The sequence below is a fragment of the Pinus tabuliformis genome, chromosome Q, assembly GCF_031772625.1.
Source record: "Pinus tabuliformis cultivar Carrire ecotype Pingquan chromosome Q, CPIR1, whole genome shotgun sequence".
NCBI classification, from domain to species: domain Eukaryota; kingdom Viridiplantae; phylum Streptophyta; class Pinopsida; order Pinales; family Pinaceae; genus Pinus; species Pinus tabuliformis.
In genome coordinates this window covers 1,325,657,714-1,325,669,542 of record NC_142296.1, presented here as the reverse complement: position 1 = coordinate 1,325,669,542, position 11,829 = coordinate 1,325,657,714, and the positions used below count along the sequence as shown (strand labels likewise).

At 34.3% G+C, this 11,829-nt stretch overlaps 1 pseudogene across 2 annotated transcripts; it reads right to left on the bottom strand.

The window, feature by feature from the left end:
* Positions 1–7,798: 7,798 nt before the first annotated feature.
* Positions 7,799–10,733, bottom strand: LOC149224725 (NEDD8-specific protease 1 pseudogene; annotated as a pseudogene). Of its 2 annotated transcripts, none has more exons than XR_016249533.1 (2): positions 10,524–10,733; positions 7,799–9,021 (listed from the first exon to the last, which is right to left on the bottom strand). The product of XR_016249533.1 is annotated as an NEDD8-specific protease 1 pseudogene, transcript variant X2 (transcript). The 2 variants fall into 2 exon arrangements; XR_016249532.1 differs by having other exon boundaries at positions 7,799–9,018.
* Positions 10,734–11,829: the final 1,096 nt, after the last annotated feature.

The window sequence follows — 11,829 nt, the reverse complement described above, 5'->3', positions numbered from 1 at the left end:
AAATGTGGCTAAAAAATAGTTCAACTCTCTCTCTCTCTCTCTCTTTATATATAATTCCTTAAACAATTTGGCAATGGATGACCCCTTCCAAAAGAAAATGTGGCTTTAAAAAACTATAACCTTTGAATTACTCTAAATATATAAATAGATAGATAGATAGCGCTATTCTCAATGGTCTCCCTCCATCCTATTGTGCAACTAAATTGTTTGTTTGAATTCGACCAATAGTTGAGTTGACAATGATTCCACAAAATCTTCAAAAATGAGAATATGATCAATGGCCTAAATCACATTGTCATTAATCCCAACCTCATTAATGATATTGATCCCTTTTGGATATTCAAATTCTAAATCTTGAAGCAAATTTAATGATAACATCGATAAGGCACACTCCTTGGAAGCTTTAGAAGATAATGCCATTAGGGAATTTCCAACTAATTTTAGAAACCTTCATTTAAAATCCCAAAAAGTAATCAAAGGAATGGCTTTATTTTTCAAATGGAAGAATCAAGGGATTCACATATATCAAAATGTTTACAATAATAGTGCAAAAATCTAATTTGAAAGGTCATGATAGATTGCCACTCATTTAAACAAAAAGTGAGAGCACCTCAATGTTAGGATTTGAAAAGTTAAGAAATATTGAAGGAATCCAAGAAATTTTGATGTCAAACTTACAAGCTTCTATGCAAAAATCAAGGCTACTTTATTATCAAAGTTCAAAGACATTCATAAGACCCTCAAAAATCACATGTTACACAAAAGGCTCCCATGATAAGAAGGAATGTTTCATTCAAATCAAGGATGGAGGGTTGGGAAGCATGGGAAAAATAATGAGTTCAAACATAAACTCAAAAGACCCATTTTGGTGAGAAAGAGGTCAGCTTGGAAGTCCTAGGGTTCATTTGGAAATATCAAGCTATTCCTCTTACATCTAGGTATCAAAGAATTTTTTTACTACCAAGGTTGATGAAAGGCTTAGAGCAATAATTCAAATTGTTTGATATCAACTGAAAAGGTATGTTACATGTCATTAGAAAAAATTTGAGGTATAAAATGAGCTTCCTAAGGAATATTATAAAATAATAGTGGAAATAATATGATAAGATTGGATTACATCATCAAGTTTTGAAAAAAACTTGACGCTGTAATCCAATCTTATCGTATTATTTCATATGGTAAAAAAAAAACTACATTTTGAGCTCGTATTTTCAACTTATCTCCCTACGATTGTACTCAAATTTCAAATGGGAACACTCGTTGGATGAAGAATTTAATTTCTCGCAATTTTCAATGGACCCTACAACATGAAAAATGTAATTGTCTCCTAATATAATAGTTGAAATAATAAAATAAGATTAGATTTTCTCAGCTAGTTTTGGAGGAAAAATAGAAAAAAAAAAACTATTTTTTCAACCTGTATTTTCAATTTATCTCCTTACAATTTTACTCAAATTTCGAGTAAGAGCACTCATTGGATACAAAATTTAATTTTTCATGCAAGGAGTACCCATGTTGCATACTTTCGATGGACCCTGCTACACAAAAAATGTGAAATACATGAAAAAACATGATTACAAAATCACGTTTTCATGTATTTTACATTTTGCAATCACATTTTTTTCATGTATTTCATATTTTTTTCTTATAGTAGGGTTCATCGAAAGTATACAACATTGGTACTCCTTGAATGAAAAATTAAATTATGCATCCAACGAGCATTCATGCTTGAAATTTGAGTAAAATCATAAGGGGATAAGTTGAAAATATGAGCTAAAAAAATGGTTTTTTTGTCATTTTTTTATTGTTTTAATCTTAATACCTTTTTACTCCAAAAATGGTGAACCATCCCCCATGATTGACATCACATATTGAACCCTATTGGTTCTTATTAAGTTGATTTTTGTTGTACATTTTTGTTTTGAGATCCATTTTTTACCTTAAAATTTCCCTAATGTCAAATCACCGACTAATTGGTCTACGGGATTAGGTAATCAAGGAGATTTAAAGAACATTCCTTAATTCATTTTTGGGAGTGGAATAGACTATGATCATACAAAAAGAAAGTAGGTCTTTATGTCTACCCTTCGAAGTAACATTCAAAAGGCCATGATAGCTTAACAAAGCCAAGATCCCAAGCCTTTGAATTCTAATGATCAAGATGGTTAAAACCAAGGCATGTGAGAAGAAGAAAGGTTGGACAACCACTCTAGTCACTAAATCTAGAGCAAGGAATAGATACCTGATGAAGCACCCAAAATTTTGGATAAAAGTGAACCTATATGGAAGGTATGAGCTTGTCAAGAGCTCAACATTGTCCTTCCATACTTGGTCAATAGTGAATAAACGACAAATTAATTTTTGAAAGAATTTGTAGAAGTTTACTTTATGATATCTATCAAAAGGTACAAAGTTATAAGATGGGGGGACCTTGAGAATATTCATAACATGTTCACAAAGTATTTTGCACAAAAGCTTTGAATGTTTACCGAATGAAATCATTCAAAAGATGGCCATTAAGGATTATGTTATTTAATGGATGAACTGGGTGTTAAAATTTGTAAAACCCCTTATGTCCTTAAGTCTTAGTGACTCGTATCTCCAGTTGTTTTACACACCAAATAAATCTTTATAAAAGGTTCAATAGAGGATAGAATTATTAGTTACCACTAGCAAGTGGTATGTTAATACTTGATTCCATTTGGAAAGCCTTAGTTGAATTCAAAAACATTTTTTTTGCATAGTCTTCAATTCATACCTAGCAACCAAGGATAGACCATGCAAAATAGGCTTCCCTCTTTTCATGTCCTCTCTACAATGGAAAGAAACAACTTTATATTTTAGTTATGCCCCTAACCAAGTCTAGTCAATGACGAGCCACCCCTTACAATGTCCCTTCAATATGAAGGATTAATTTGGTCAACCTTATTAGGGGCTATCAATCCAATTAAATTAGTCAAACTTGCGGAGGGACCGAGCCCAATCTATTTCAACAAATTTTAATAAGGGTCACTAAGCCTTACAAGTCATTTTTTATTCTGCATGGAAAATTCTATTGGTAGAAATTTTGTATTGCATTTGAAAGCTTCAAGATAAGTATTTCTTTCTATTTCTAGAAAGATGTGATATATTCTTTTGTTTTACAAATCTACATGTAAGGGCCACAAGGACTAGATGGAGTACAATTCTTGATAGTGCTCCTAAGGGCATTGTGGTCCATCACCTTGTCCCACAAGCACAAAAGCCCCATGTCAACACACTAAATCCAAATGTGGAAGAGACCAAAGGAGAGAAGACTAATGAGACAGGCCTCAAAGCAAGTAATCTAATTTCTCTAGTGTTTGTTAGAGTTGCCCTACCTGTAATCTTGGTTATATTTTAGGTAAAAATTATGTTCTATATGTTGCATTCAGCTAGTTTTAACCTTATTCGTTTTTGCATTAGCAATATATCGATATTTATAAGAAAAAAATGACCTCAACACCATCCACTCATACAACATATTTTTAGTCAAAATGAACCACAAGATTGTAGAAGAGTTAAATCCATTATCAACTAATTCTGAAAAATTTTACTAATTTTCTTATGATAGAAAATTGAATATGGACAAATGACCCAACACTCACATTCACTTAACAATCATCCGCCCTTCTCTATAGGGAATAAAGATTAGTTATAATAGTCATGCCCACTGAAATTCCTCAATGTGTGTGACAAGATCATTTACCACTTGAAAACCATCTCCTCAAGTGTGGTTCATCCTTCTCTCCATGGTGCTCCTTGGCCAACGCCACTTCATCTCATATTGGAGCTCTATGGTTAATGGTGTGGTACCATTTGGCCTCTTTAGATCTAAACTATCTTCCTTACTCCCACCATCCCTTCATGATAGTGCAATAATTATGCTCCTCGAAGCACTATTGGTTTCAGTTATTAGGTATTTCTTCCTCAATTATTATAAATTTGTTATTTACATCTTGGTTGTCAATGCCATACGATGTTATATGCATGCCAATGTTTGACATTATTCCCCTTGTTTCCACATGTGTGTGCTCAACAAACCATTGAATCATGTCCAAGCAATGGAAGATTGTTGATCTCATTACCACATTATAAAGCCGGGATATTCATACATTGCCATTTGTAACAGCATGGTTATTGTCTTATTCACTTTGATTGGCAAATGTTGGTCTCTCAACCTCTTCTTTGTACATCTTGAAGAGATCCGCATATTCATAAAAATGGGGAAGGTTGATCTTGTTGGAAGTACTAAAGAATATAATGGTGGTGCCTTCCATTACTTTGGATTAATTAATTGAAGTTGTTTTTTTCATTTTCGCCTTATTCGGGATCATTGAGACAACCCTACCAATCATGCATTTCAAAACAACACAATGTATTAGTATTGTTATTCAATGAAATAATTAAGAGGTTTTTATTGTTACTCATTGTGTGAGACATAGAATTCCAAGTTGTGTAACCCTATTGAACAAAAGGTAGAATTAAGGGGCCTAGAGCACATTAACAATGGTGCCATAGTAGCTCTTTATGTGCTATACATTTGAAGGATACACTCAAACAAATAAGACCTAAAAAGGTACAAATTCAAAAGCAACCACAAGTTTGGCCTAATTATCTCTAACTCTACCAATGTTGATGGCTTAATCAAAATGCCTAGAAGCCTGAGATCAAAAGTACATGTCCTAAGACTATCAAAGTTCAAGGTTGAGTTCAAAATGCTTATAAATCAAGATGGAGGGGAAGTGCAATATTTATCCCTCAAACTGTATTTCTAAGAAGCTCCTTGCATTAGGGCTCAATTGGTTGTTCTCCAAAAAAAATCTTGACTAATTTGGGAATAGATGATCCCTTACGAAAAACAAATGTGGACTAAACGTAGTTTGACTATCTCTCTCTCTATTTATATATATATATATATATATAATGCTCTAACCAATTTGTGAATGGATGACCCCTTACAAAAGAAAATGTGGCTTTAAAAAACTTGTGAATGGCTCTAAATATATAAATAGATAGATAGATAACACTTTTCTCAATGGTCTCCCTCCTTCCCAATGTGCAACTAAATTGTTTGTTTGAATTTGACCATTAGTTGAGTTGACAATGATTCCACAAAACCTTCAAAAATGAGAATATGATCAATGGCCTAAATCACATTGTCATCAATCCCCGAACTTCTTAATGATATTGAACCGTTTTGGAAATTCAAAATCCAAATCTTGAAGCAACTTCAATGATAACATCAATTGCACCCACTCCTTTGAAGCTTTAGAAGATATTGCTGTTTGGGAACATCCAACTAATTTTAAAAACCATTCAAAATCCTCAAAAGTAATAAAAGGAATGGCTTTATCTTTCAAATGGAGGAATCAAGGGAATAGCGCATATCAAAAGGTTTACAATAATAGTGCAAAAATCTACTTTGAAAGGCCTTGATAGATTGCGACTTATTTAAACAAAAAGTGAGAGCACTTCAATGTGAGGATTTGAAGAGTTAAGAAATATTGAGGGCATCCAAGAAAGTTTGATGTCAAACTTTCAAGCTTCTATGCAAAAATCAAGGCTACTCCATTATCAAAGTTCGGAGACATTCGTAGGACCCTAAAATCACATGTTACTCAAAAGGCTCCCATGATAAGAAGGAATGTTTCATTCAAATCAAGGATAGAGAGTGGGCAAGCATGGGAACATTAATGAGTTCAAACATAAACTAAAAAGACACACTTTGGTGAGATCAAGCTATTCCTCTTACATCGAAGTATCAATGAGTTTTTTTATTATCAAGGTCGATGAAAAGTTTAGAACACTAATTCAAGATGTTTTGATATCAATAGAAAAACTATGCTACATGATCAAAAAACTAACCAATTGGTATAAGGGATTAGGTAATCAAGGAGATTCAAAAGAACATTTGCTAATTCATTTTGGGGAGTGGAATAGACTATGACCATGCAAAATGAAAGCAATTTTTTCTATCTACCCTTCGAAATAACATTCAAAAGGCCACGATAGCTTAACAAAGCCAAGATCCCAAGCCTTTGAATTCTAATGATCAACATGGTTAAAACCAAGGAATGTGAGAATAAGAAAGGTTTGGCGACCACTCTAGTCACTAAATCTAGAGCAAGTAATAGATACCTAATGAAGCACCCAAAATGTTGGATAAAAGCGGACCTATATGGAAAGTATGAGCTTGTTGGGAGCTTAGTATTGTCCTTCCATACTTGGTCAACAGTGAATAATCAACAATTAATTTTTCAAAAAAATTGTAGAAGTTTACTTTATGATATATATCAAAAGGCACAAAATTATAAGGTGGGGGATATATCAAAAGGACAAAATTATAAGGTGGGGGGACCTTGAGAATATTCATAACATGTTCACAAAATATTTTGCACAAAAACTTTGAATGTTTACCCAATGAAATCTTTCAAATTACGACTATTAAGGATTATGCTATTTAATGGATGAACTCAGTGTTAAAATTTATAAAACCCCTTATGTCCTTTAGGCTTAGTGACTCATATCTCCAGTGGTTTTACACGCCAAAAAAGCCTTTAGAAAAGGTTCAATACAGAATTATTAGTTACCACTAGCAAGTGGTATGTTAAGACTTGAATCCATTTGGAAAGCCTTAGTTGACTTCAAAAATTGTCCTTTTGCATAGTCTTCAATTCATACCTAGCAACCAAGGATAGATCATGCAAAATAGGCCTCCATCTTTTCATATTCTCTTTACCATGGAGGGAAACAACTTTATATTTTAGTCATGCCCCTAACCAAGTCTAGTCAATGACAAGCCACCACCCTTACAATGTCCTTTCACTATGAAGGATTAATTTGGTCAACCTTATTAGGGGCAGTCAGCCTAATTAAATTAGTCAACCTTGTGGGGGAACGAGACCAATCTATTTCAATAAATTTTAATAGGGGTCACTAAGCCTTACAAGTCATTTTTCATTCTTCACGGAAAATTCCATAGGTGGAAACTTTTTATTGAATTTGGAAGCTTCATGACAAGTTTTACTTTCTATTTCTAAAAAGATGTGATATATTCTTTTGTTTTGCAAATCTACATGAAGGGACACAAGGTCTAGTTAGAGTTCAATGCTTGATAGCGCTCCTAGGAGCATTGGGGTTCATCACCTTGCCCCACAAGCACAGAACCGCATGTCAACACACTAAAGCCAAATGTGGATGAGACCAAACGAGAGAAGACTAACGAGACAGACTGCAATCTAATTTCTCTAGGTGTTTGTTAGAGCCTCCCTACCCTATGTGTTGTTTTGCATTAGCAATACATTGATATTTAAAACATTTTCAGTCAAAATTAACAACAAGATTATAGAAGAGTTTAACCATAATCAACTGAATCTGCAAAACCGTACCAATTTGCTTATGACAGAAACTGAATATGGACAAATGACCCAATACTCACATTCACTTTGCAGTCATCCGTCCTCCTCTATAGGCAATAAAGATAAGTTATTTAAACCCAGAAGCAATCTCTTATTTCATATTTCTGTACTTCCACAATCTCTCGTTGTAATTATCTCATATTACGAGAAATAAAGAGCCCATATCATGTCAACCTATCTTCTAAGAGTTTTCACGAAGTCTCTGGGAATTGGATTCTAACTCCAGCAATAGAAAACATAAAAGGTAGCTGCCTCTGATGATGCATTTAATATTTTGATTTCAAGCACTGGTGCCAAGATATTTAGAGTTATATTGTTGTCTTCCTATCTGTCATGCATTTCTACAAACAGATAATCAGTGACTATAAAAGATAAATATTTCTTTCTATTCATGTATCAAGCATCATATTCTAAGAAATTAATGAGTGTAGTCGTTGGTTTATAAAGATTCTCACAAAGCCAACTTTTGCTAGAAGTATCTATCATGCTGCCTTTCCGCACAACATCCTGGGTTGTAAAAAGACAATAAGCGTCCTAATAAAACAGATGGCAGTTATTTTGAAGCAGCTTAACATGAATGCATTTGTACAGGGCTAAACATTGCAACTGCAATGTTGAACATAAAACAGTTAACATAATCAATTATACCGGTTAGGTGCTTTGCCAGAAATAAGTGACCCTAAAAAAGGACGCAAATACTGTATGAATGCACTTCACTTAATGGCATCAAAATCAACAAGAACAAGTTTTGCTCTTGCTAGACAGCTCATTGATAATATCTAAAATTTGGTTTCTCATCTCTCCAACTGTAGATGCTGTCACTCGGTTCTCCAAGACAGCTTCCCAATCATCACCAGCAATGTTTCCTTCACATGCACACAACTCTTTCACTATGGCTAAGACAAATAAACCACAGTCATAGCCATTTCTTTGCTGAGGTGTGAAATGCAAGGCCAATGTGGCAGATGATGCAGGAGGACCCATAAAACTCTTAATGTTTTCAAATAATTTGCTTCCATACACTGCGTTGCACTGTGCAGAACTGTCATAGTGCTCAAAGATATTCCTTCTCCTACTGTATACAAGCAAACTCCAATGTGAACCACCGCCTGCCGCACTGAAGTCTTCATTGTCATTGATGGGGAAGATAACCAGCTCCTTTTCTGGAAGCTTCAAGGGATCAACAAATTGCTGGAGGCTACTAGCATCAGGGGCATTCACAATCCAGAATGATATTGAAGGTGCAAGAAGAAGGATCTTAGGAGAGGTGGAGGAAGACAAGTAGCAAAAATAAAACTCAATGATACGATCATTAAGATAATCACGGCCTTGAAGAATCTTCAAATCAGATCCCCTTAACAAAACATCACCATAGCTCAACACTTTTTCATCATCTCCCACGGAATCCATATATCACTCTTTCAGTATATAATAGTCTTGACCACCGAAATTCCTCAAGTATTTTATAAAATGGAAAATGATTTTTACCGAGCTATTGCATGCAGTCACCAGTGCAAACTTGATTTTGAACAGAGCAACAAATAAAGGCAGTTTGAACTTCGAATGACAATGTGCTAACCTGCTTTAAGAAAAAGACGACAGATAATCACTAAATAAAGAAAACCATAACATGAAGGAAGCTATCAGAGAACAGCATTAACCCTAAAAGGTTACATCCCTTCATTAATTTCCTGTATAAGAGTTAATATAAACAAACTTACAAAAAATTGTGCATGTCATATTAAAACAAAGTTATCAGACTTGACTTGGAGAATGACTTTGGAGGCTGGAGGACTTGGCAAACTTTTGGGATATGAGTCAAGAAATTAAAAATAAAAATTAACAGCATTAACCCTAAAAGGTTATATCCCTTCATTAATTTCCTGTATGAGAGTTAATCTAAACAAACTTACAAAAAAATTGTGCATGTCATATTAAAACAAAGTTATCAGACTTGACTTGGAGAATGACTTGGCAAACTTTTGGGATATGAGTCAAGAAATTATAAGTAAAAATTACACCAAAATTTCAAGGGAAAAAGAAAAGTTATTTTTCAATAATATCATGGTATGAAATGACGATATGATCCAAAATTTCAATAAGAACTCTCAAATTACATACATGGTGTTCATGTCACTGGCCTGGGAAGCTGGTCAAATTGATGGAGTGATAAACAATCTACCAGGATTCCATTCTTGCCAGCGAATGCCCATTTATTTGACATGTTAAACTAAAGGGAATATGAATTTAACCTAGTGCTGATATCAAGCAAATTTTGGTGACGGTGGAATAGATCTGCCATACACCTAGCACTTAAGCTAAAGGAAGTCAATATCATGCACAACTGCCCCACATGGCATGTTTAAAGAAACAAATTTGGACCCACAAAAAATTTCAAAAACGATATACTGCATGCTATAAAATGCCATGGGAAAGCTGGCGGGCCTGTTGACTGGCTTCCAGGAAATTGGGTCAGCAAAAGAAGCAAAATGAGTGTTCTTTTTTCTCAGACAATCCAGTCTCCCTAGTCAATCTCATTCAGTCAACTAACTAGGTGTTTGGCTTGGTAGTCGTCATACAGTCAAGTGAAAACACGAGTATGACTAGGGGTTGCGAGTAGCTGACTCAAACAACAGAGTTAAACTCAGAGTCGACTGCAACTCCTCTGAGTCTGCTAACAGTAACTGAAAAACAAGGCCAATCCCATTCAAAACTTAGATGTGCAGAAGAAGGTGCAATAAATGATCTGATCCCAATTTGGAAAGAATCATTTCCGTGCCCTCTTAGCTGGTGATAAATATACCCAACAATCGGGGCAAAAACAAAGAGAAGTTACCAATAAATAAATAAATGTATCAAAACCCATTAAAAAGATCTTTAAAACCCTTTCAAATAAACCAGTAGATTTTTTAAAACCCTTTCAAAGAAACCAGCAAAACCCATCTGTATCAGGTAACCCTTCTGTAACAGATCAAAGATCAAATATACCGACTGGCCTGACGGGACATTAATTTAACTTGCTTGTTCACTCATTTAGATGAATTTAACGTAGATGAGAATTGCGCGAAGGAATTCGAGAAATACCTGACAATCTAATTCCCCGCCGGGCCTCCACAATGTCGAATTCGCAGGCTATATTTTGGGATGTAAGCGGTGATGTATGCTTACTTTGGATATGGCATTTTACAAGTCTCTTGGAATAGACCGTAGAAACCCCTTGGTGCGGATCCCTTTCGACTTACACGCCGACTCAATGGACTCTGTTGACACTGAACGTAACTCAGAATTATTATTTCCATTAATGGGAGTATCATTATTTATATATATATATATATATGAAAAATGAAAACCTAGTGATTTTTGGGATTTACATTCTAGGGTTTCTAATTATTTAATTTTTTTTATTTATAAATTATCTTTCAATTTAGGATTATGTGTCTAACATTTTTTCTCTTAATTTAAAAGATGTTTGCGAGTCTAAACGGTCATTTTGAATCTTTCAATTTTTTCTCTTCCAAGTGCTTTAGTGAAGATGTGTGCGATTGTTCATTGGTGGAACAATGTCATAGATGAATAGTCTTTGTCTTTACATGATGTTGAATCAAATCATACTTTGTGTTGATATGTTTTGTTCAATCATGAAATTTAGAATTCTTGACCAATTTAATTATAGAAGTATTGTCAATCGAAAGAGTAGAGTTCACTTGTTTCTCTTGCAAGCTTTCAAGAATTTTCGAAAGCCACACAATCTCTTTATTTGCTTTTGTAGTCATCACATATTCTCCCTTTATTATGGAATCTACTAGAAGTGTTTGTTTGTGTGACCTCCAGGAAACAACTCTTGATCCAAAACCCATAACATAGCCTAAAGTAGATACTCCATTTTCCTTATCTCCATCAAAGTCTGAAACAGAATATTCAATCAAGTTGAAGTCATCTACCTATGAATATTTTAGTCCAAAGTCTTAAATTCATGTTAAGTACCTTAGAACTCTTTTTGCAGCATATCAACATCCTTCACAAAGGCTTTTGCATAACCCTGGAAAACATTCCAATGACAAATTAAATATTTGGTCCAGTAGTGTTAAGGTAGATAAGACTTCTCACACGATGTCTATACTTAGTTGCATCCTCAAATTCATTTCCTTCTTTAGATGTGAGCTTTATATTTTGTTCCATTAGAGTGGACAAAGGATTGCATTTAGCCATGCTAAACTTGTTCAACAATTCTCCAATGTGTTTCTTTTGGGACAAGAATATATATCTTGGATGTTGGGTCACTTCAATGCCCAAGTAGTAGTGAAGGTGTCCCAAATTTGTCATCTCAAATCCTTTCTTCAACTCTTTCTTTATGGATGCAATATAGTTTTCATTGTTACTTGTTATCAAT